This window comes from Ursus arctos, unplaced genomic scaffold, assembly GCF_023065955.2.
Source record: "Ursus arctos isolate Adak ecotype North America unplaced genomic scaffold, UrsArc2.0 scaffold_20, whole genome shotgun sequence".
In the NCBI taxonomy this organism is placed as follows: Eukaryota; Metazoa; Chordata; class Mammalia; order Carnivora; family Ursidae; genus Ursus; species Ursus arctos.
The window spans coordinates 52,988,787-53,015,485 of NW_026622875.1; positions in this window are offsets into that span (position 1 = coordinate 52,988,787).

A 26,699-nucleotide genomic window follows, 5' to 3' on the forward strand; every position below is an offset into this window, starting at 1 on the left:
CTCTCTCTCAAAAATAAATAAATAAAATCTTGGGGGAGAAAAAGAATGATTCAGTTATAACTCCAATGTTCCAGTGTCTGACCCATATCTAGATTGCATCTCTTCCAGAGAAGTCCTTTGTGATACAGAATAAGGCAAAAAGAATCAGACATAAGGCTCGGAGTAAGATGGGAAGAACTTAGCAGAGAAGTTAAGTGAATAAATAACAAAGTAGAGAGGTGGGAGGAGAGTATATGATGAAAGCCTGGAGAATGCGGGAAGGCCAAGAGCTGGGTAAGTGAGGAAAGGAGGCAGGCTAAGTTTCCATTTGTGCTCTTTGAGAGATTGGAATAAGGAATTGGTCTCCTGACTTCATTTTGTTTTGTTTTATTTTATTCTGTTGAATTCTGAAGCTTTGCATATGACCTTATTAAGGAACCTGTCCAGAGGCCCTAGATTTCATGACTGTATATGTAAAATGATTATTAAAGAATATGGCACATAGGACCTAGTGAATACATTAGAATGTTTATAATAATAGCCACAGCAACAGCGATGATGATGATAATGCTGATTATAATCATAATCATCGTTATTATGATGTCTGAAGTGAAATTCCAACAAAAGCCTCATTTGAACATGTATGTCCTATGGGCACCTCATTGGAGACATCCATGATTGGGACACTTAGAAATGATATTTTGTTGTCCTTTTCTTTTTTTGAAATATATTTACTTAGGAAAATACTGGAGGAGTTTTCCATTTTTGACGAGATGGAAAATTAACATGGGATGCTGGGTCTCCTTTCTTAAAATCAACCCCAGAGAAATCAGGAAAATACAAGGGTAAGAAGATTTGGGGGAAATCTAAAGCTCTCATCATGCTCTGGTGGGTGTGTGTGTGTGTGTGTGTGTGTGTGTGTGTGTGTACGCACACTAGGGACTTGAGGCAGTTGAGAAGCTAGCCCCTTAAGAAGCTATTTCTTGACTTTTTCCCACAGAAATTGCAATGACCAGGTTGTTGGTGTTGAATGTTTAGTATGAAAGCAGCATAAAAGAACCTCTGGGATGAAAGATTGATTAAAACAACTCTTGAGTATTCATTATTTTAGCCCTTTCCTTCCAATTCCCATGGCTGGTGGATTACAGCTATGAAAAATATCTCTTTATAATATATCATTTCCTCCTAAAAACCTAAAGATGATTTGCTGACTGGCAGCACTGCCTGTGAGAATGATGGTACAGAGGAACATCCAAAGCCACTCTGTGGTATCTCAGTGAGGGTACACACGAAGGCCAGACCTTTGACATTATCATGGGACTCACGCCCCACATCAACATGACTAGACATCTGAAAGTTGCAAACACTTTACAAAAGAAATAGTCAAACAGATGACTATTTTAAATAAGTACAATAATATACTTCAAAAGAGGGAAATATTGGTCGTATGAAGTCTGAAAGAGCAGTCTTAAATTTTAAACAAGTAGAAATATTTTGTATCAAATACTTACTAGACAAAATAAAATATTTAGTGGATGGTATAAGTACCAACATGGACATGGATGAAACTTTGGTTATAAAAGTGAAAGATAAGACGGAAGAATTTTCTTAGCAGATAGCAGGCTATGATATAAGGAAAATAGGGTGAATTAAAGTAGAAGTGGTAAAAACTGGATAATAATGTTCCAGAAGGAGTCAAAAATAGAGGGTAGGAAATATTTGATTTACCATAATTAAATAAAGATAAAAAAACTTAAGATTGAAGTGGCTCATAGAATGCGTAGCAAGACTAATAAGGACAAATGCATGTTTCAACATAATGGAATGAAATCCCAGAACAGAAAAGACACAAAGAATGCTGTAAAAGCTCTCAGAGAGAATGCAGACCATGTACAAAGAAACAAAAATCAGACTGGCATCATATTTTTTAACAGAGCCTTTTGTTCTCTCCATCCTTCCTGTTACTGGTGGCTGGTCACTCATTCCAGCACAACTGGGACTGTTCACAATTACTCACTCTTGAGTCTGGACTAATTCTAATGACTCCAGTCAATAAAACATGACAGAGTGACACTGTTTTTTCTGAAGCTCAATCAAAACAAGTGTTACAGCTTCCGCTTTGATTTCTTGGATTGCCCATGCTCTAAATCTTCCCTTTCCAAAGCCAGTCCCCATGTTGGCAGAAGATCGATCCCCATGTGGGAGTTCTTCTAGATAAACCCAGACTTTCAACAATCTCCAGCAGCAGCACACTTAGGAGTGAAGAAGGATCTAGCAAGCAGATCCTCAGTCCCATATCTTTCAGTGCTCAGCTGCTGAAGTCATCCCCAATTGAGGCTCCAGGTATTCAGGGGAAAGAAGAGAAATCATTACTATACTCTTTTTGAATTCCTGACAGAATCTATGAGTATAAAATTTTAAATAATCTTTTTTTGCCACTATGTTTTAGGGTTATTTGTTACACAGCATTAGATAACTGCAACACTTAGGGAGTTCTTTCTCAAGAGGCACTCTTTAGCAGATATAAAGAAACTTAGGTAGACCTATTCTGTCTCATTCATATATTCATTCATTTATTCATTCATGCCCCAAATATTTATTAATCATCTGCATTTGTCAAGTATTGTACAAATTGCTAAGGATATAATAGTGTGCAAGATAGACACAATCACTGAACTCATAAAAAGTATATCCTTTTCTGAATTCTTTTTTTCTTGTTTCCTTTTCTGGATTCTTGGGGAGAATAGAGCTTGAGTTAAAGCTGGAGTCTCTCTCACACACGCATACACACACACACACACACACACTTTTACATATATGTATTCATATATGTATGCATATGCCTTCTTAAATATGTATATTGTACACAATAAATTAAATGGCTTCTTTGAATAAAGAACTACATGATCAAGAGCAAATAATTACACCAATAATACTTCTAATGGAGGCTTTTTATTCTTTCTCACAACAGTATATTAAAGATCAACCATGAAGAACTCTAGAAGTAAATTCTGTAAAGTTCTTAAGATTCAAGACATTGTGGAGATCATATTACCCTTTGTGCTTGCTGAGTCCAACCCTCTCATTTTACAGCAGGAGCAAGTGAGCCCCAGCAGGCAATGGAACTGGATGGGTCGTGCTATCAGTGGTGGTGCAGAGCAAGCTAAACTCTGTGAGGTCGGCTGAGGTCTTGTGTAACCCAGAGGAATTCTGGCATGAATTTCAAATCCTTTTCTCAATTCTGGCACCATTTCTGGTATCCATATGTCTGTGCATACATAGAAGCTAAGGCAGAGAAACGCGTGAGAATTGCCAAGGTCTTAGAATCCTGAAAACAGTTGCTACATCCTGTTGCCATGACAACCCACTCAGGAAAGTACCTAGGTGCCAGACTTAGATTATTTTTTTTTCTTTTTGGGTCCCAGAGGAGTACCAGAGTGAGTTGATAACTCTTTTATTGCTACCTGGAGAGGAGCCTTTCCCACCCGGTGTGGCATCCAATGGCAGATCAACACTCCCAGAATGGTAACTGATATGACCGTGACTGGATTTATTTTCTTTAGAGACAAAGGTCTCTGATGACTGTTGTGTTATGAAAAATAAGAAGCTTGTATAAGCTAACATGTCTATGAAAACTTGTGATTTCTTTAGCCCCAACTTCCTCCACATTTATAAGGGTCCCTGCTTTATTTCCCTGCTCCTTGTTTTCCACCACAGCATCTGCTCCTTCCTGCAGAGGAAACATTTGTGCTGTTCAAATGGTTGGACTATGAGTCACAGATTAAGCATGAGGGACTTTTCTGAATGATGCCGGGCAAGGCCTTAATTAAAAGGGAGGAAGAAGTTCTGGTGAGTGGGAGCAAGGTTGGGGTGTTGAGAGCCATGCAGAGTGCCAGCCTTTCCCTGGTGCGACACTCTCCTTCTGGCAGGAAAGCATCATCTACTTTTAGGATGCAGAAGATATACATCCTCTGGAAATTCTCAGAAGTGCCTCATAATGCTACCAGACTGTGTACCTGGATGTTGGTATAAGATAATGATTGCCAGGGGCGCCTGGGTGGCACAGTTGTTAAGCGTCTGCCTTCAGCTCAGGGCGTGATCCCAGGGTCCTGGGATTGAGCCCCTGCATCGGGCTCCTCCACTAGAAGCCTGCTTCTTCCTGTCCCTCTCCCCCTGCTTGTGTTCCCTCTCTCACTGGCTGTCTCTCTCTCTGTCAAATAAATAAATAAAATCTTTAAAAAAAAAAAAAGATAATGATTTCCAACACTCTCATTGTGTTTCCCTTGTGTCAGAAACTATTGTAAACACTTTTATATTTTAGTCCATTAAATCTTCAAAATAACTCAATGAGGTAGGTACTAGAGAGGTAACGTCTCAAGATGGTAACTATGCAATTTGGCTGGTTTTATTTCCTGTAGAGATGAAGGACTCCGATGATTGTTGTGAAATGAAAAATAAGGGCCTTGTGTAAGCAAACAAGCTCATGGATACTCAGCTAAACATGTGGTAATTTCAGGATTCAAATTCAGGCAAAGTGTGCCCTCCCCCACCATGCTGTGTCACCTCTGTTGAGATGTAATGGTCCCTCCAGCTGGTGTTAGATGGAAATCATATGCCTACATGGCCACTTGTTCAATAGACCACCACCTTCACGTTCTTTTGCTCTGCTCTAAAACTCCTTTAGCTACCATCTCCTTCCCCCCACTCCCGTATTCTACATCATGCCTTAGTTAAGGTATGAATTCTTTCTCAACTGGCCAGTCCAACAGTCAGGTATCATATCCCCCTGCCTCTCGTGTTGGTTTATTCAATTCATTCACCACATTGCAACCAAAGAGATGCTTTAGAAATGTATCTCAGATCTTTTCCACTTCTGTTTTAAAACCCTGCAATGTTTTCTCATCCTTCCCTGGATCTCAAACCTTCAACAAACTATCCTTGTGTCTTATGCATACTTTTGCTACAATTGGGTTTTTTCTTTATTATAATTGTCTATTTGTTCTGGACTAACTGTGATCTAATCCAAGGCAGACTTTTTGTTCTTTATCCTTGTTTCTCCACTTCCTAAAACACTTCCTGACCTCTGATAAACATAGAAGAAGGAAGGGAAGTTGATTTAATGGCTGTTGAATTAAAATGGCTGGTTAAGCCTTGGTCTCCATGTTAGGAAGCTTCCATGATATACTCCTGATTGTATTTTAAGCCACGTTATGACATTAACATTTTAAAATGGTGTATTCATCTCACAGAACAATTAAAGAACATGAGTCTGACAGCCACAATTAATATACTACTCTGGAGACAAAAATTTCTCAATCATAAAACAAGTGGCTTTCAGTCTCAATCTAGGAATCATTCTCAGAAGCACGTTTTGGTTTTTGTAAATTAATACCTGCCTTTTCTTTAAGTACCAAAAACCATGCTCATTCTACTCATCTAACTCTGCTCTAATTGCTTCTAAAGTATGTGATCCATTAATGTCATATGTCATAATACACCTCATTAGAGAACATTGTTTCCTAGTCTCAGTCATCATCAGCCACATTTTTGGGCACACTATATTGAGAGCCATTATTAGATGATTCAGTGAGGAACAAACAGGAAATGCTCTCAGTTTCTTAAGGAAAATTTTCTCATTTCATTTCCTTCATAGGTCTTCCTTCTTCTCCCTCAATTACCACATTCAGTGGCAGATCAATAGTTTAAGTGGCTGTTGAACCCACCTCCTCCTCATCTTCACAGCAACCACTTCTTCCCTGGCTTGGCTGTCCCTTAGTGAGAACTGCAATTTCCTCTTGACTCATGTTCTTCCCTCCTGCCTTATCCATTCACAATACCTTCAGAATATTCTCTCTAAAGAGCAAAGCTTACTTTGCTATTTCCTCATTTAAATCCCTTTTCACACTTGCCCTGATCGAAGTACTATAGTCTGACATTCAAGGCCTCCTATTGTTTGGCTAACAATTAGTATTTACTGGGTGTCAGAAACTAAAAAAGTAAAACACTTTAAGTGTATTAACTCGTTGATCCTTTGATCACTGCCTAACTCTCAAGTTTTAAAACTTTCCCAATCCATGTTGCGCATGTATGGTGTGATGGATGTAGTCCATAAGATTTTGTTCAGATTCCTTCCTCTTCCATTTGCTTCCCATCTCACTTTCCCAACTGGCAATTCATCCTTTAAAACTCATTATGGTCATATTATTTACTCCCTAAAGGTCTGTTCTTCCTTCTCTCCCAAAGACAAGCAAGAAGTCATGTTTATGCTTTCACAACACCTTACAGAAATTCTGAACATGATATTCACTGTGCTGAACTGTCATCATCTCTTTATGGGTATATAATTATCTGAGTCTCCAAAGAACAGGGGCTATGTTTCATTCTTTATCTGTCTTTGCATCCCACCCATTTCCAGTGGAGGTCCAATGAATACTTTTGAATAGAATGGGTACTTTCCTGAGTATTCATGAAAAAGAATATTTACCACTAGTGCAAGAAGCATATCAGCAGAGGCAAGAAAGAAAAGGAGGTAAGATTAAATTAGAAGGACCAGGTCTAAATCATGTAAAAGCTTGAAATAACAGAGAAGTAGATAAAGGAGCAAAGTAGAATAAAAATTACTCAAGTGGATAGTTTTCTATGGTGTATTTGAATAATGTTATTAGGGGACAAGAATAGAATAGGTTTTACTAAAGTATAGAGAAAATACTTGGGAGAATGGCAGTACTATAAAAGAAATGCAATAATGTATCTTAAATATTAGCCATAGGAAAATTAGTGTTATTATAGGCAAAGGAGAGTTACTTACGTTCTCGAGCAGGAGAGGAGATTAACTAAATTGGCAAATAAGAAGGATTATTTAATCTGGTATTAGGCAGAGGAATACAAGTCATCTATTGCAAACTGTAAAAATTAATCATGGTATATATAAACGATAGAGTACTATACAGCAGTGAAAAAGAATGATCTAGAAGTACATATGTCACCACAGATGAATCTCTGAAGCATGATGCTGAGAATAAAAATAACATGACAACATTTACATGAAATGTAAAATATGAAAAAAATATTAGTTATTGTTTAAAGAAACAAATATGAGCAAAAGTTTATATCTTAACATTAAAAAGTCATGCATGGGAAAGAAAGATAAAAAATGAATGCAGTAGGTCAGTTGTTATTTGTGAATATCTGTGATTAAAGAAAGACTGTGATTGCAGAAGAGTACAAAAGGGGCTTCAACATCTTCTAATGTTTTTTTTTTAAAGATTTTATTTATTTGACAGAGATAGAGACAGCCAGCGAGAGAGGGAACACAAGCAGGGGGAGTGGGAGAGGAAGAAGCATGCTCATAGCAGAAGAGCCTGATGTGGGGCTCGATCCCAGAACGCCGGGATCACGCCCTGAGCCGAAGGCAGATGCTTAACCGCTGTGCCACCCAGGCGCCCCAACATCTTCTAATGTTTTATTTCTCATTCTGAGTGGTAGGTATATGGATATTGGATATTTATTCTCAATATACTTTATATTGCAGAAATATTTTATAATAATAGTACTAATGAATAATCAGAAAACAATGGAAACACATCTTAATATACTTCATTGCAAATGGAACTGCAGGTAGAAAAGGGAAAGAAAAAATCCAAGGAATTACTATAAGAAAAAAAAGTTAAGATCTTTTTTTTTTTTGAAGATTTTATTTATTTGATAGAGAGAGACACAGCGAGAGAGGGAACACAAGCAGAGGGAGAGGGAGAAGAAGGCTTCCCGCTGAGCAGGGAGCCTGACACTAGGTTGACCTGAGCCGAAGGCAGACGCCTGACTGAGCCACCCTGGCACCCCAAGAGTTAAGATCTTTGATGAAACATTCCAAGGCAACCAAAGTAGAGTGAAGACAGTGGAATCACTTAGGCAAGTGACATCCTGGTGAGAGAGTTTCACATTCCTAACAGAGTTATGACAGTTAGATATAAAGAGACTTGAGAAATAGCAAGGAATATAAAACTGTTGAAAGAATGAGAAATGAGGAAAACCAGGGGAAAATGGATATAATCTGAGCACGTGTGATAGCTACGAACACGTGAGGAGTGAGTTCATTGAGGGACAGTGCCTTGAAGAGAAGAAACTAAAGAGCCTGGAACAATGCATATAGTTAGTGAGCCTGGCAGGAAGGGAAGCCAGCATAGGAAAAGTGTGTTTATTCGCTGGCAAAGGCTCCAGAGACAAGTCAGCTCTTTATTGAGTTCGAACATAAGGAGAAGTACCCAAGAATGTAAGCCTTTCATCACATTTGTTTCATCTGTCACTTTATTTACTTTCTCTTGAGAATTGAAATGGAGAGAGATCTGAGCGAATTTGAAATTTGGTATTTTATAATGTTAAGTCCAAAGCTTCTAAATAGTTTTGAAAAATCATCAGGTCTGTTACAGATTTATTTAGAACACTTTTTAAAAATGTGCTTGTCTCTTAAGTTTTAAGTGGCTTTTCCCTCCTCCACACATTGTCACCTACGTTTGACTTTCAATAAGAAAAAGAAAGTTATGATTATCACTAACATTTGTTAGGAGATTTCTATAAAAGAAGATGCAACGCCAAGCCTTGTGCTTAGGTGACCCCATCTAACCTTCACAGCTTTATAAGCAAATAAGTATCTAATCAGCAACTATTTATTGAGCGTCTATCCTGTGCAGACACTGCTCTGGGTGCTGAACATATCACAGTGAACAAAATAGACCCAAAGTCCTGCCCAAGTGGAGCTTAGATTCCTGTGGGAGTGAAGAGGCCATAAACAGAGTAAATTGGGATAACAGAATGTACAGTTATTTTGTATTGACCGAGGTAATGAGAGAAAGGGCATGGTGTTCAGCTTCAAGTAAGACGATGAGAGAAGGTCTCAATAAGACAGTCCTATCAGAGCCCTGATACAAAGAGTCAACGGTAAGGATAATATGGGAAGCAAACTTGGGGCACAGGGAGTGGCAAGAACTAAAGCTCTCACAATTCTAACACATGGTGGCTGATTGTCTGGAGAGTGGCTTGTACTCTCAGGGTGAGCAAAGCAGTAAGAAACAGGGTTGGAGAGAAAGGAAAGTGAAGGAAGAGAAAGGGAGCAGGGAGGTGAGAAGGATCCCCAAGACCCTGGGAGGCGGCCTGAGTGAGGTGGGAAGGTTTTGGCAGGTTCTGAGCAGATGGGTCACCTGATATGAGTTCTGTTTTAGCAGGCTGAGTGAACAAGGGCAGAAGGAGCTGTGCCCAGGGAAGGAGCAGGTATGAGTTGCTGGCGACTCAGACCAGGGTGGGAGCAGTGGAAGTTGGAAAAAGTGATACATTTCTGGCAGAACATTTTTGGCTGTGATAGGGGTATGAAATTGCTTGCTAATCCACGAGTGATTTTAGGGCCAGCGTACTTGTAAGGTCTATGTGATGGAACCTTATTTTTTTTCTCTTTTTCTTCCTTTCTTTTTTTTTTAACAATTGGGAAACGACCGTTGTCCCACATGCTATGGCTACACTGCATGTGATGACCTCCATTTTTTGTATTTAGATGGCTGCCTACTAAATTCTTTTCTATGCTTTCATTGTTCATTAGACAACAGCAGTAAAATTAATTCCATTGGCTCTATTGCATTGGCATTTTCATGATGTCAAATCTATGTCTCACTTTATTAAAAACTTAACCACAGAGTCTCATTCTGTAGAACTATCCTCTGAATGTGAGTTATTATTGTGAAAAGAAGCATATTTGTATCACTGGTAATTTAATACAGATGTAGTAGGCCTGGGGTGACTTTGGACGAGTTGACATTAAAACACACCCTACTAATGTCAGTCACGTTTGCTTACCAACACAGTAAGAGCTAAACGCTATTACTATGAATACTTATTTGGCATCAAAATAATTGTATATATCAAGCAAATGCCATCACTAAAGTAATGCGATAACCCGTGGTAATAAACCAGCCAGCCAGATGATCCAGGACATACCTTTATATCATTTTAAATTATTTTCCACAGAAAATAAAAATAAATAAATAATAATAATTAGCTCAGATAATGATTAATAACTTACTGGCTCTTATCATAATAAAAACAGTGTGATATTGTTTTTTTTCCCCTTTCAGAAAAAAAGTTGAGAAATTAGTCACATATTACTACACTAATACTGTGTAACAAATTACTTCCAAACTCAGTAGCTTGAAATAGCAATCATTCATTTCCATGGATCTTAGCAGTTGTAGGTCTGCTCAAGCTTTGGCAGAGCTTAGCAGGGCGGTTCTGGTTCAAGTTGCAGGCTTGTGAATGAGCTGGGAGACACTGCTTCATGTCTTTATGAAGCGTTGAGCCAGTGAGCTGGCCAGGGTGCCTTCTTCTCAGCGCAATGGCAAGGGTGTAGTGGAGCATGGTCAACGGGAAAAGTTCATTTCAAGCAGGGGTGTGCTGCAGCTGGTTGTCTTTATTTACAATAGTTGTTACATTTTTAGCCTTTTGTGAGCTGGTTGTTAAAAACAGCCATTATTAAAACTTAAGTTATATGAAGATACAGTTAAATACATTAAAAACAAAGACAAATATTCAAAGCTCACCATTTTCTAATTATGTTTTACATTCTCTTATTACCTAGGAACTTGAGGTCATTTAGGTCTATTATATCTGTAGGGTAGGGGCCAAAGGCAGGCTGCCTTCAAATGCGCCATGTTCGCATATTGATTATTTTAAATAAAGTTACTTGAGAGACAGTCTGTGCAGGAAGGACACTCAGACACTCTGTCTCCCTGACAGCAGGAGATGAATCTCCACGTGAAATACGCCCTCCCTGTACCAAGAGGTAAAGAGACATCCTTATCACCAGATATGGGAAATTTAGAGCCCAGAAGTGTATATATAAACAACTCTTGCTTCTTTTTACTAATTTATGGCCTAGCCCAAATTCTGTTCAGAATTTCTTACTAATTGAAGCTCACCAAGTTAAGCTGTCTTTGTCCTGTCAATTCCTCAGATTTATTACCTCTTTGTCTAAAAAGAATAAAAACTGCTTGCCTTGGTCATTTCTTTAAGTCTCAATTTCATTATTGGAACTCTGTGCACATGTAATAAATCTTTAGGTTTTTCTCCTGTTAATCTGTCTCATGTCAATTTAATTCTAGTCCATCTGGAAGACCTTGAAGGATGGAGGAAGGCTGTATCCTTCCCTTCAGTAGACAGCCTATAAAACGCTATTGTTACTACATATTTCTGCCTAGCTTCGCATTCACCAGCTTGAAATTGGCTGTGGTGGAAGTACTTATACCATGGAAATCATTAACTGTACCAAATCAGAAACTTTTCCCGTAAGTTGTTTAACAATTGGTTCTGCACTTAAGCTGTTTAATAAGTGGAGAGCCGGTTCTTAACATTTTCAAGCACAGCATTTGTTTAGAGCCTTTGCTTGCATCAAGTCTACAAATATCCTATTGGCCAAAATCAAGCAGTGGTGAAACGTACTCTACCTTTAGAGAGAGACACTGCAAAATTACATGGCAAACTTTGCATCCTGCCAGGAGGATGACTTGTTTGAAGATAGTAGTTCAATTCTAACACAGTTGAGAAAAGGTGCAAACAGGCCATCAGTGTGTCCATGTATGCGTGGACTAGTGGGTGCATATGACTTTGATTTTCCTCAAAAATGATTCTTCCTCATTATTTCTAACACTTCCCAGAGGAAGATAAATATTTAAAAGTGATCATTTGAATTACAAAATAGATTTTTATCTATTTGTATTTATAAAACGCTCTTTAATTATGATGGTACACAAACCTAGATAGGCTGGCAAGGGTTGCTTGTTTATGATTCCTAAACTCATAAGCATACTTCCTAGTAGAATTTTATTCCATTTTAAATCTATCATATTCCACCCCAACCATGATTCTTTCCAGACACTGCAAAGCTGACATGGCCTATGAGAAAAAGCCTTCAAGCTCAACTCTAAGAATGTTAGTAGTCTTACTTTCCTTACATGGAGATTTATCTGTTAATTGGAAATAGCATTCCCAGCTGCACTGAGAATGTTTTCTGAACAAAGGGAGGAGGACATCTTGAAGATTGCAGTGGAAGTCAAGGCAAACCATAATTTACATTTCAGAATATGAATGCTCCGGGGAAGCCTTCTTCCCCTGCTGCCTAGATCTTTGATTGGCATTTCAATAGGACTCCACCAAATTGGAGGTTGGTCCCAGGAAACCCATCCTCATGGTTACCAATGACTGTAATTCCAGGCGTCTGATCTAAGAAAATAATGCCTATGAGAACAGGACATTTAAAAAGTCAAGACAACTGTGAAAGCCAATGAGAACCAAACCAAGGAGGAGAGCAAGGACATGAGTACTGAGGGTTTGTAGACACTTCATTATGGAGATGAGATGTATTTCTAATTCAAGTTAATTCCGCTTGTGTGGTTGCCAATAAAATGGCAAAAAGCAAATGTATTTCATTTATGTCCCACCCCCACCCCAAACTCATCTCCTCCAGAGAGGATTATAGTAGTATAATCTCCTTTTAGATTTAAAGCATTATAAAAATTGTAGGTTTGAGAATATAAAATTGTTAGAATTTCTTGGATAAAAATTTTATTTTGGATGTTAAATTTTAAAATCTGGCCTCTTCAGCTTTGAAAATCATGAAAATCATAAAAAAGGAAAGAAATTGAGGTACCTCAGAGAAATTCTCACCTCCTCCCTCCCTACACAGTCACAAAGTTCTATATCACCTCTTCAGTTCTCCAGAGCTTGATGCTAATCACACTTTACCTGCTGGGCCAGCTGTGACCTCTCCCTGCAACCTAATTCCCATCAGGGACAGTCCCTCTCCCGTCTTCCCGCATCCTCTCTCCCTTACACATTCCCTCCACTCTCTCTTTTTACTGCCTTCTTTCCTTTTCTTTGGTCTTTAAGCACTTTTATGAAGATAGATCTGTGCTTTTATAATTAAGAATAAAAATAGGAACATACAAGAATATTCCTGCTGACATGGAGAAATGTAGTTTGCAGGGTGAGAAAAAGAAATGTTTCCCCCAAAAGGTTACCAATAGTATATCAACACATTAATTTATTAAAGAGTCTATTTTGACCCCAATGATTTAAAGTGTGAAATTTATCATAAAGACCATTTCCAGTTAGTTATTCATGGGTCTTTCTCCATTTAATCTGGCATTTACTTATCAATTCTCATGCTAATACCACAGTGGACTAATTATTATGCTTTAGAGTATTTTTTTTTCTGCATACCTACAAAGATCTCATAATTTCATAAACACTTTAACTTTTCCTTCATTTTTTTTTTTGTCTTCGTGGGAGCAGAGAAATTTTAAAATATCCTGGCCACGATTCTTTAAAAATTCTTTTGAGATTTCAATCATGATGAATTTGTCAGTGAATGACATCTTTGTAATTTCACATTTTGCCATCCCATAATGTGTATGTCATATTTCATTTCTATCTTATTTTATGCTTATTTAAAGCTTCATTGTTGTTTTCTCTTCGTGGGCTTAATCAATTTTTGGAGTTTTCCTCTTATTCCTAGGGTAAAATCTAGCTTTCCAAATGAGCATTTTAAAAGATCACCAATCGTATTCTTGCCATCAATTGAAATGACATATCCCCACTCTTCCCACAAACACTTCACTTTGCTATTGTAGGGAGTTACAACATTAGGGATTAGATTCTTACTCAGAATTTTTGCTAAAATTATTAGGAAAGAGAAATTCACTTTTACCTGCAATTGCTAAACTAATAAGATGCAGATCTGGAAATGCTTGCTGTTGTTTTCGCCAACCAGCACAAAATCAACATTTGAAAAACATCACACAATATAAACCAGAACCCAAACATGAAGAGACAAAATGTGAGGATATCACTTGAAGAACTTGGACTTATTCATATCTCAACTAAATCCACTCAATGGGCATTTATGTATGGTGAATCAAAATCCCCCCCCACCTTTTTCGAATTGATTAAGCTGCTATCATTTGTCACTAATAGAAATATACATACAGTGTATTGTGTTCAATATTTTGGTTTTGTAAAATTGTTATTATAAAAATAAATTCCATTTTGCAGGAGGATGGAAACAAACACGCACTTTCTACCTCATTCTCCAGGGATGGTTTACATTAAAATTAATGCAGTTTGCCTGTTATATTTTCTCTGATTACTTCTGGCTACATTTTCTGTTACCAGGGACAATCATTTAAACATTCAGTGGATAGATACTTGGGAGCTCTACTCTTTGTGCCCGTTTGTTCATTTTTACATGATGGTCAGGAGAATGGCATCTGTGATTTCTGCTTTTTGTAACTTGTGAAGTTTTTCTTTGTAGCTTAATATCATATCATATTATATTACATGTGATGTGGGAAACAAAGGCAAAAGAAAATTTCAATTTCCTTACTACTTACAGCCCGTTGACAAGTCCTTGAAACAAGCAGAGTCACCTTCTTCTAGGAACTCAGCTGCCTTGATCCTAAGACTTTGCTTAGGGTGAAAGGCAATCTTAGTACTACCCCCAGGATCCTATGAGTCTACTATAACATAGAAAAATTCCTTTGGAAACTTCCTTTACCTCTGGCCCCCAAGATACATGTTGGCAATCATCCCCAAAGCATATGGCCCACCAATATACATCTGAAGGGTGTCATGACTCAGGTTTTATTAGACAGTCATTTATTACTTTTCCCAACAACAGCTAGCCCCCTCAAGATTCTGGAAACCTTGCTTCCAAAATTCCTTAGAGACTTAGCTATTCCTAACCCCCTTCCAACTTGAACGTATATAATTGGCCACTCCTCAGGACCCCAGAGCAGCTCTTTCTGCCCACAGGTCCTGTCCCTGTGCCTTAATAAAACCACCTTTTTGCATCAAAGATGACTCAAGAATTCTTTCTTGGCCATGGGTCCCGAAACCTAACATCTTTCTTATATTGACATGTACTTGCTAAGCACATTTGCTAAGAATTAGTGTTCTATATTTACTAGATTCAAAGATTCTTTCCTTCCTTCATCTTTCTTTTATTTCTACCACATCTATGAAATAAGACTTGTTCATTTTGGTGTTCAAATTTCCTAGGCCTTTATGTTTTTTTTTTCCCTTATTTTCTGATCTGCCAAATTCTGAGAGAGGGATGTGGAATTGCCCTATTATTATCACAGTTTTTGCTTTATTGTTATAAAAGAGATGTTTCTGAGACCCTAAATATTGAAGAAGAATGATTTCTCTTCGTATCCTTTATCCTACTTGCCTCATGTAACTTTTGGCTATAATGTTAATCTGCTTCACTTTTTTCTTTTTCTTTTTTTTTAAAGATTTTATTCATTATTTATTTGACAGAGATAGAGACAGCCAGCGAGAGAGGGAACACAAGCAGGGGGAGTGGGAGAGGAAGAAGCAGGCTCATGGCAGAGGAGCCTGATGTGGGGCTCGATCCCATAACGCCGGGATCACGCCCTGAGCCGAAGGCAGACGCTTAACCGCTGTGCCACCCAGGCACCCCTGCTTCACTTTTTTCTGTTCAGCATTTCCTTGGTATAACGTGTGTGTGTGTATGTGTGTGTGTGTATGTGTGTGTATGTGTGTTTGTGTATGTGTATGTGTGTGTATGTGTATGTGTGTGTATGTGTATGTATGTGTGTATGTGTGTGTATGTGTGTGTATGTGTATGTGTGTATGTGTATGTGTGTATGTATGTGTGTATGTGTGTGTGTGTATGTGTGTGTGTATATGTGTGTGTGTATGTGTGTGTATGTGTGTGTGTGTGTGTGTGTGGTGTGTATTAGATTATGAAATCATGCATGAGTAAAATATCCATTTAACATGCAAGATAGACCAATGAGTTTTAATATAACGGTATGAAAAATCTCATTGATATGGTTTCAGGCTCTACATTTCAACTAACATTTACAAAATGAGCACTTGTGAAGAGTAGGTGTAGTTTCAAAGAAGAATATCCATATTTATCTGAAAATCACCCTCCCTTTTCAACTGCATATATGTGTTAGGCCAATTTTTTTTTCACTTATTTTAACCAAAACAAAAGGGCACCAAACATTTCGTACAGAGACAGTATGAGAGAACAGTTGTCTTCTATTAAGCCAGAAATTAGAGATATTTATAAAAGGTAAAACTATGCTTTCTTCTCACTAAATTCATTTTGGCTTGGGGAAATATAGTTATTTTTTAAGTGTCATTCTGATAAAATTTAATGGATTTATTAATGTTATTTTAAGTTAATGAATAAATATTTTCAATTTTTTTTTAAAGATTTTTATTTATTAGAGAGAAAGAAAGAGAGAAAGTGCACCTCCAGGAGCAGGGGCAGAGGGAGAGGTAGAAGCAGACTCCCTGCTGAGCAGGGAGCCCTGTGTGGGGCTTGATCCCACAACCCTGGGATCAAGACCCGAGCTGAAGGCAGACGCTTTCGACTCAGCCACAACTGAGCCACCCAGGCACCCCCAAATTTTCTTAGTTTTAATTTTGAAGCCATTGCATAGGGATAGCTATAACCCACATGAACAAAAGTGGTGGAGGCCACTTGGTGAGTTACTCACAAGTTGGTCACATGGGTAGACATCCTCAACCAAACTTCTTTTTTCTTAAATTGATGGTGAGCCTTAATTTCCGCTCAGTAGAACCACAAAAAGTGAACTCATGATTTTTGTTTTCTTCTAGTTATTTATTCTGATGTAGCCTAACACTTATAAGGCTCCAAATTTTAAGCAAGCCATTCCCACATAAGCCTGCTGTCTTTATCTACTGGGGTGAGAGGCAAATACCAGATAGGATTAAATACCTGGACTCAGGATATCACTCTCTTGTTATATGCTTCCGTTTTGATTTTATTCTTAATGTCATATGACCTTTTTTTTCTTAATGGTCAGGATCTGCTGTCCAGGCTCTCACACATCTGCAGCAGACTGACTGCTTAGAGCTAACTCTGAGTACAGCTCCAAGGAGTTAGAAATAAAAAGAGTAAAAAAATAAACAGGGGTTCATATGTTGGTATGTTAGAATCCTAGGCAACCAAAGGGAAAACCCTGGAAATATCATTTTGTCTGTAAGGATGAAAGCTTGAGATCTTTGGGACACTGTAGGTGGTTAAAGGGACCTTTAAACTGCAGACTTGGAGATTTCCTCAAAATGCCTCTTCCACAGCTGTCCTCCTAATGCACTTTTCAGAAGCTCAGCTGGGTTCTGTAATGGTTTTTAAAAAGGTTATATTCCCATGTTAGGATTTTACCCCTTTTTTTCTGTAAGCAACTGTTATTGAAAGTATAACAGAGTAGGTCTTTGAAGTGGGGAAAAATCAAACATTGAAGACATACAAAGAAAGGTTTCCAGTTTAGAAGATGAATACCTGCTTTAGGACTTCATTTTTGGGGACTAGTCATGTCCAGTAAATTCGTATGGCATTTTGATGGCATCGGGTGCTGGATATTGAAAATAGGAAAGTTCCAGATAAGACGTCACCATCAGTATGCTAACTTTGGAGCACTAATAACTGCTTCCAACTGTAGTTAAACTAATTTCCTCAAGCAGTGGTTCTCAAAGTGTCCCTGGCTTAGCCCCATCGGCATCACCTGGGAACCTACTGGAAATATTAATTCTCAGGACCTATCCAGTTCTACTGAATCAGAAACTCTGGAGGTGTGTCTCACACACCATTTTAATAAACTTCCCCATGAGATTCTGAGGCACACTATGGTTTAGGAAGCATTATCTTGGAATATGTCCCCAGGAAGAATGTCATCAAAAGTCACAGCTGTCCTAAAATCCCCTTAGATGTTTCTATTTCTTCTTTACATATTTCTTTATAATTAAACAACGTTTATATACAACTGCAAAGAACTGGCAGGAATTTCCAAAGTACCAGAAGCTGGGATTGAGGGCAAAGCTTGCCCTTTGGTGAATAACCTGGGCCCTTGATCTCTCCTTACAGGAGAGACGTGTGGGCTCTTAGAATCTCCCTAGCGTTGCTCCTCTAGCTTTTCATACCTGCTCTGGCTTCATCCTCATTTGGTGGCCACCTGAAATTCCCTTGTTCCACTGATTTTCTCAGCTATGTGGGTCTTTTGCTTTGTTCTCAACCCTGTTTGCTTCTTCCATTTTGCTGCCAGTTCTTCCACCACCCCTCATGATGGAAACAAGCTGAGAAGTAGGGGCACTTCTAGGAGATGGGTAGTTCCCAGGAAGAGTAATTAACCCTCTCCTGTCTGCTCACAATCCGTTTTTATTTAAATTCAGCACCTACCTTCTGATGTATCTAATGCAATTGCCATTTCAGGAATGAAGAAACCCAGACTGACAGAAGCTCCAAATTACTCCCAAGTGACACAGTTGTCAAATGCTTCCTGTGAAGACAAACCCATTTTTGCCTGCCTGCAAATTCCTTGTGGCCCGTTCCTCACCACACTATCTCCTACGTTTAGCCTCTCATCTTGTCTGTAATGCCTGGACTGTACTTCTGGTTTCTGGGGACATATATTTGGTGCTTGAAAGTTACAGGTGTTATTGAGTCAGCTTAGTTCTATTTATAAGTGAAACAAAGCCAATCGCTTTTGTTTCAGATACAGATGACCGGGAAAACGGTAAAAACAGTTTTTAATCACTTAATATTTCTTTCCTCTTCTTTAGTATTCCCTCTGTCTTACTTTTTCATCTTCACTTTAAAAACACCCTTGGGAAATGCCATTGAAGATGAAGGGAGGAGAGAAAGATGGAGCTTATCTTGGCATGCTTTGCAGGTCAAACGTAAAACAAAGGAGGAAAACAGAACATAAGAAAAGGAAGAAAACATTTGTGTGTGTCTGTGTTTTTGTTGTTGTTTTGCTTTAAAATATGAGTACAAAAATTAGTGAACATTTTTAAGTTGATAATGAGGGTGCAAATGAAGGAATCTGATTGTTTATCTTTCTCTGTCTTGCACCGACAGCCCAGGGAAATGGGCTTCAAGCTGCAGCTGGATGGATTGGAGCATAATTAAGTCAGGAAGGAGGGCCCAGGGCTGTGGTCTGCGTTGCCCCAGGACAAGTCCCTAGGACATAAACAATGATCTTCCACTGGAGCTCTTTAATTGTGGTGCTACGGGTGGGCCTCTCTTGGATGTGGACCTTTTCTGGATGACTTCTGCAGTTACTTGCAAACTAAGGATCTCATGGCCAGTCACCAACCTGAATTCAAATCCTGGCTCTCTTCATTTTGATCAGTGTGATTTGGGGCAAATAAATCCTAATCTGAGACTTACTTTATTTGCTACCGGAGAGTGATTTAATGCCCTGATATGACCAAACTTCCTCATTGTGGGACATATTTGTGGGACTCAGTATCAAAGAAAATGAGACACGCTTTGTTCAAAAATTATTAAAAATGTCCAGACAATTACAGCAGAGTATTAAAGCAAGTATAGGGCCCTTCTTAGTGCAGAGCCCTGTGGGGCTGCACAGGTCATATGCTGGGCAAGCCTGCTCTCTACTTCCCTATCCCCTAGGTAATCATCCATGAACCCCTGGGGGATGGAATGGCTCAAGAAGACCCAGATTAAGCAAAAATAAATTGATGTGTGACTTTCTGCCAAGGGCCCGGCAGGCCTCACACAGGTTAAGCAATGGTTTGAAACACACGCTCTGCTGTGGATATATTTAAATACATCTAAAATCTATCAGCTTCATTTTTTTTTCCAATTTGAGCCCTCAAGATTAAATGAGATAACAAATGTAGAGTGTAGCTTCTACATCATAGAAATGAATCAGTATTTGCCCCTAATTTGTTCCTGGAATGCCCTGCAGGAGAATGGTAGGATTGCTTGGTACAGGGCAGACCCTCCAGTTCCACAGCAGAGAGCTGCTGAATCAACAGCTCAATGGCTGCAAATGGGAACCTGCATTTCTACCAAAGCTTTCAAATGACTATATAAACTTGCTACCCATCAGCCCTTCCCAATTTCAAAGATAATCTTACTACGTAGTTCCTGCTTGACTGAAGCCTAGCTATTACCAAAGATATGTGAATCTTAGCAATGACAACTTTTATTTCTTATAGCAATAACGATTCCTGCAATAATTCTAACAACATAAGCGATGGCTCACCAGCATTTTCTATGTGTCAAGTGCTTGTTAGGATTTCATTTAATCCCATAATGACTTCTGAGGTGGGTATTGCCATCCCTTGTTATAGGAAAGAAAATTGATGCTCAGAGACATTAAAGGACTTGCAGCTATCAAGAGGCAGTGCTGTGGTAAAAGGCTGGCTTTTTGAGGGCCCAACATCCGCAGCATTCCAATATGCTCAGCTACCTTTCGAAGCAGGAAAAAACTACGAATGCAGGTAAATTGTCCCCATAAATTTATTCTTGTTTTTTGCGATGTAGGTGCCTTGGCTTTCCCGGCAGTAAATTTGGAGTTTGAAGAAAGAACCCTCTGGAGGGCTAAAGGATCTCTTGCTCGGCAAGAGGCACTCAAAGGAAGAGTATTATTGAAGTGCACTGTTTTCTCCTGTCTGAACCTAACCCCAGCATGCCTAGTGAGACATCTGTTGCTGCTTTTTTTAGTTAATAAATCTGGCTAAAAATATTCCAAAGATGACAAATGCAAGAGACAAAGAAAGATATATTTTAAAAACTCTGAATGGAGGTATGAGAACTAAAGCTCCATGAGGCAGCTAAGAAGTAAAACACCAAAGGAAGTTTTGTATTATATCAATTTCTCTCTCTACTGAATGAGCCATACAAAGAGAAATGAACGAGCTATTTTTTTAAATTGTTTTATTTTACTTGTTTAAGTTTTTTATTTTAACTCCAGTTGACATACAGTGTTAATTTCAGGTGTACAATACAGTGACTCAACACTTCCATAGAGCACCCACTGCTCATCAGAGAAGAGCGCTCCTTAATCCCCAACCCTTATTTAACTCACCCCCAGCCCCCTTCTGCCTCCTGTCAGTAGCCATCAGTCTGTTCTCTAAGGTTAAGAGTATATTTCTTGGTTTATTTCTCTCTTTTTTTCTCCTTTGTTTGTTTTGTTTCCTAAATTCCACACAGAAATGAAATCATATTGTATTTGTCTTTCTGACTTATTTCAATTAGTATAATACTCTCATTTATATCCACATCATTGCAAATGGCAAGATTTCATTCTTTTTTATTGCTGAATAATATTCCATGATACATATATATGTGTGTGTGTGTGTGTGTGTGTGCATGTATATGTATGTATATATATATATATATATATATATATATATATATATATATATATCAGCATATATATTTCAGCATGTATATGTATCACCTTTTCTTTATCCATCAGTTGAAGGACACTTGGGCTGCTTCTATATCTTAGCTATTGTAAATAATGTTGTTATAAAGATAAGGGTACCTGTGTCCCTGTGAATTAGTGTTTTTGTATTCTTTGGATAGATACCCAGCAATATGATTGCCGGATCATGGGATAGTTCTATTTTCAACTTTTGGAGGAACCTCCATGCTGTTTTCCAGAGTGACTGCATCAGTTTGCGTTCCCACCAACAGTACACAGGGTTCCTTTTTCTCCACCTCCTCACCAACACCTGTTGTTTCTTGTGTTGTTGATTTCAGCCATTCTGACAGGTGTGAGGTGATATCTCACTGTAGTTTTGATTTGCATTTCCCTGATGGTAAGTGATGATGAGCATCTTTTCATGTGTCTGTTGGTCATCTGGATGTCTTCTTTGGAGAAATGTCTGTTCAGGTCCTCTGCCCATTTTTTAATTGTATTACTTGTTTTTTGGGTGTTGGGTTTTATAAATTCTTTATATATTTTGGATACTAACCCTTTACCAAACATCATTTGCAAATATCTTCTCCCATTCTTTAGGTTGACTTCGTTTTATTGATTGTTTCCTTTGCTGTGCAGAAGCTTTTTATTTTGATGTAGTCCTGATAGTTTATTTTTTATTGAATGAGCTAAGTTTTAATCTTTCCTTTTTATATATATGGAGAACAAGGAAGAAAGAAAGAGACTATGTACTGTTTGGTCTTCTTTTTATTTTAGCCTTCATTCCTTACTCTTCATTGTGTGTCACAAGGGGAGACAGAAATATGGAAATTTGACACAGATAACATGGATCAAACTCCAGAGTTCTAATTCACTCCTGCCTAATCAGTTTGGGTTAGTAAGAATTGTTCAGCCTGCCTATTTGTATGCCTCATAGTTATCATGCCTCACAAAATTTGATAGACATTGGCAAAGAAATATAACACATAGCAAGATTTAAAAACATAAACACCTATGTTTAAAGTAAATACCTGTTTTTATTTAGCATAAATTGGAGTTACAGAACTGGCCAAAGTAAATTTACTTTGAACTTTTGTTGTTGTTGTTGTTTAGATTTTATTTATTTATTTGAGAGAGAAAGAGAGCCCACAAGCAAGGGGAGGAGGAAGGAGATGACGGGGAGGGGAGGAAACAGATTCCCCACTGAGCAGGAAGCCCCATGTGGTGGTGGTGGTGGGGGGGGGATCATGACCTGAGCCAAAGGCAGATGCTTAACTGACTGAGCCCTCCAGGTGCCCCTGAACCTTTCTTAATTAAAGAAAGCGTGTGACTGTTCTTTCTACTGTGTCTTCGGTCTGGATTTTCTCCTTTTGCCATGACTGTATGATCAGTGGTGTGCCAGTAGATGTTTAACAACCAGCTCTTCAGAGGCAGAAAAAAATATTTGTAGCATTTGCTGATTTCCATGCTGTAAAAACTCCCATATGGCTAATTAGCTCAAAATTTTTAGCATGAATGGATTTAAAATTTTGTGATGCTTTGTCTTTATTGAGATGATCAAATGTTTTTTTCTTCTTTATTTTGTATATAGTAAATTGCATTAATTGACTTTAAATGACTTGGATTCCTGGGATAAATTTGACCTGAACTTGATGCATTTTCCTGTTTACATATTGCTGATATTGATTTGCACATATTTGTCAAGGATTTTTACATCTGTGATCAAAAGGGATAATGATCTATAGCTTTCTACTCCTCTAATGTATTTTTCTGGATTTAGTATCAAAGTAATGCTAGTTCTATGAGTTAAAAAGTATTTCTTTTTCCACTAATTTCTAAATAAGTCATTGTAGGATTGGTATTCTTTCTATAAATGTTTGATTTAATTCACCTGTGAACTAATCTCTGCTTATGTTTCTTTGGGAAACTTAACTATCTTTTTATTTTACTAGATTTAATAGATACAGAATAACTCGGATATTCTATTTTTATGTCAGTTTTGGTAATTTGTGTCTTTCAAAAAATTTATCTGTTTCATCTAAATTGTAGAATTTCTTGGCATAAGATTTTTTTCAAATATTCCCCTATAACCCATGTAATTCTCATGGGAACTGAAGAGCACTCCATTTTTATACCTGATATTGTTAATTTTCTTGAAGTATATTTTTGCTGGTTATGCAACTCTAGACTATTGGTGTTTCTACTTTCAATATTTTTTAAATGTCAATTCATTGACTATAATTTCCAGTGTTTCTGATAGAAAGTCAGCTGCTGTTTTTGATTATATCACTGTACTTAAGCTGTTTTAATTTTTAAAACTTTTAATTTTAAATGTCTTCTTTTTGTATGCTATAATGTTACATAGAAAAAGAACTAGAATCAACAATGAGCTATTATTACTAATAACTGAGTTCAGTAACTTTTCCAGATATATGATCAGCTTAAAGCAACAAAAACAGCAACAGAAACACACACACAGAAAAGCAAAAACCAAAAAACCCAAGGACCAAAACCAAATCAAAACAAAAACTTGATCTAAATCTCACACCTCCCATAAAAATTAACCCAAGATAAATCATGGACTTAAAATGTAAATTATAAAAGTTCTAGAGAAGAATATAGGAAACAAATATTCAAGCCTTAGAACTAGGCCAAGAAATTTTAGACTTGACACCAAAAATGTGATCCATAAAAAAAAAAAAAAGATTAATTGCACCTCAACAGAATTTAAAATTTTTGATCTGTGAATGACCCTGTGAAAAGGATGCAAAGACAAATAGCAGACTGGGAGGAAATATCTCTGAGTCATACCTGGCAGAGATCTAATATCCAGAATGTATTAAATTCTCCAAACCCAACATTAAGAAGACAAACAATCTAATTAGAAAATGGGCAAAAGACCATAAACAGTCATTTCAGCAAAGAGGATATACAGACGCCAAATGAGCTAGTGAAAAGATGTTCAACATTATTAGCCATTAGAAAAATTAAAGTTAAAACTGCTATGAGATATCACAACACATCTATGAGAATGGATAAAATAAAAAATAGTAATAATACCAAAAGCTGGCAAGGGTGTGGAGAAACTGCATCACTCATATATTGCAGGAGAGAATGTAAAACAGTGTAGCCATGTTGAACACTAGTTGAACAATTATTTTCAAGACCAAAAATGGATTTACTGTAAGACCCAGCAGTTGTACTCTTGGGCACTTATTCCATAAAAATGAAGTCTTCTTTTCAAACAAGACCTTGTACACAAATGTTTATAGCAATTTTATTCATAAAAGCCCCAGACTAGAAACTATCCAGAAGTAAAAAACAAAACAAAACAAAACCTGTGGGAAAAAATCTGGTTACTTTTTAGAATTTATTTTATCTTGGTTTTCAGTAGTTTAGTTAGGATGCTCAAGGTGAAATTTTCTTCTAATTTATCTTGGTTGGGGCTCACTAAGTTTCTCATATATGGGGACCAATGTTCTTCACCAGTTTTGTAAAGTCTCAGCAATTGCTTTCTTAAAAATATCGTCTGCTTCATTCTCTCTTTCCAATATTCTGGCAATTCAATTAATTATATATTAAACCATTTGAAATAGTTCTCTGTTATTCTATTTTCTTCTTCTTCTTCATTATTTTCTGAACCTGTCTTCAGTTTGGATAGTTTATAGTGGATTTTTTTTTTTTTTTAGTTTCACCAATTGTATTTTACTGTTCCTATTTTGCACATCAAATAAATTCTTAACACCAGATATTAATTTTTCAGCTCTTGAGTATCTACACTTTATTTATTTATTTATTTATTTATTTATTTATTTATTATTAATAGACTTTATTTTGTGGGGGAAGTTTTAGATGTACATGAAACTTAGAGAGTAATAGGTTTTTGGTCTTTTTTTGGGTTTTTTTTTTGTTCTTTTTTTTAACGAGAGTGGGGGAGAGAGAGAGAGAAGAGGGGGAGAGGGAGAGAGAGAATCTTAGTTTCACCAATTGTATTTTATTGTTCCTATTTTGCACATCAAATAAATTCTTAACATCAGATATTAATTTTTCAGCTCTAGAGTATTTATTTATTTATTTTTATTTATAATTAATAGACTATTTTGTGGGGAAAGTTTTAGATGTACATGAAACTTAGAGAGTAAATAGGTTTTTGGTCTTTTTTAGGGGGCTTTTTTTGTTCTTTTTTTTTTTTAACGAGAGTGGGAGAGAGAGAGAGAGAGAAGAGGGGGAGAGGGAGAGAGAGAATCTTAAGCAAGCTCTATGCCCAAAGCAGAGCCTGATGTGGGGGTCAATCTCACAACCCTGAGATCATGACCTGAGCTGAAGTTAGGAGTCAGATGCTTAACTGACTGGACCAACCAGGAGTCCTGTAAAAAGTGTTTTAAATGCCCTTTGAGCCTACTCTCTGGTTTCCTTCTTGTTAACATTTGTGTGGTCATTTGTTACAATTAATGAACCAGTATTTATACATCATTAACTAAAATTCTATAGTTTATATCAGGGCTCACTCCCTGTGTTATATATCCTTAGGCTAACAAATGTAGAGTGATATGCATCACATCATTACCGTAGCACACAGAATAGTTTCATTGCACTAAAAATTCCCTGTGTTCACCTATTTATCCTCTCTTCCTTCTCCAGAAGCCCTGAAAACCACCAGTTTTTTAATGTCTCTACAGTCTTTCTTTTTCCAAAATGTCATATAGCTGGAATCATATGGTATGTAGTCTTTCAGATTGGCTTCTTTCACCTAGCAATATGCCTTTGAACTTCCTCTATGTCTTTTCATGGTTTAATAGCTCATTTTGCTTTATTGCTGAAAAATATCTCATTGTACAGATATACTACAGTTCATTTATCCATTCACTTATTTTACTGAAAAACAGCTTGATTTCTTTCAATATTGGTCAGTTATAAATAAAACTGCTGATCTAAAAGCAAAACAAATAAATAAACAAAAAGTAGAATCAGACCTATAAATACAGAGAACAAACTGATAATTGCCAGAAGGAAGGGGGTAGGGGATTGGCAAAGTGGGTGAAGGGGAGTAGGGGATATGGACTTCCCGTTATGGAATGAATAAGTCCTGAGAATAAAATGTACAACATAGGGAGTATAGTCAATGATACTGTAATAGTGTTGCATGGTAACAGACCATAGCTGTACTTGCGACAAGCACAGCATAACATACAGAGATGTTGAATCACTGTTATATACCTGAAATTAATGTTTGAATGTCAACTATACTAAAAAAATTAAGACAAATAAATAAATAAATCTATAAATATTCATGCACAGGTTTTTGTGTGAATGTAGGTTTTCAACTAATTTGGTTAAATACCAAGGAGCATGATTACTGGGTCATGTGGTAAAGGTATGTTTAGTTAGAAACAGCCAAACAGACTTCCAAAGAGCTATACCATATTGCATCCCACTTTCAATCAAAGTTCC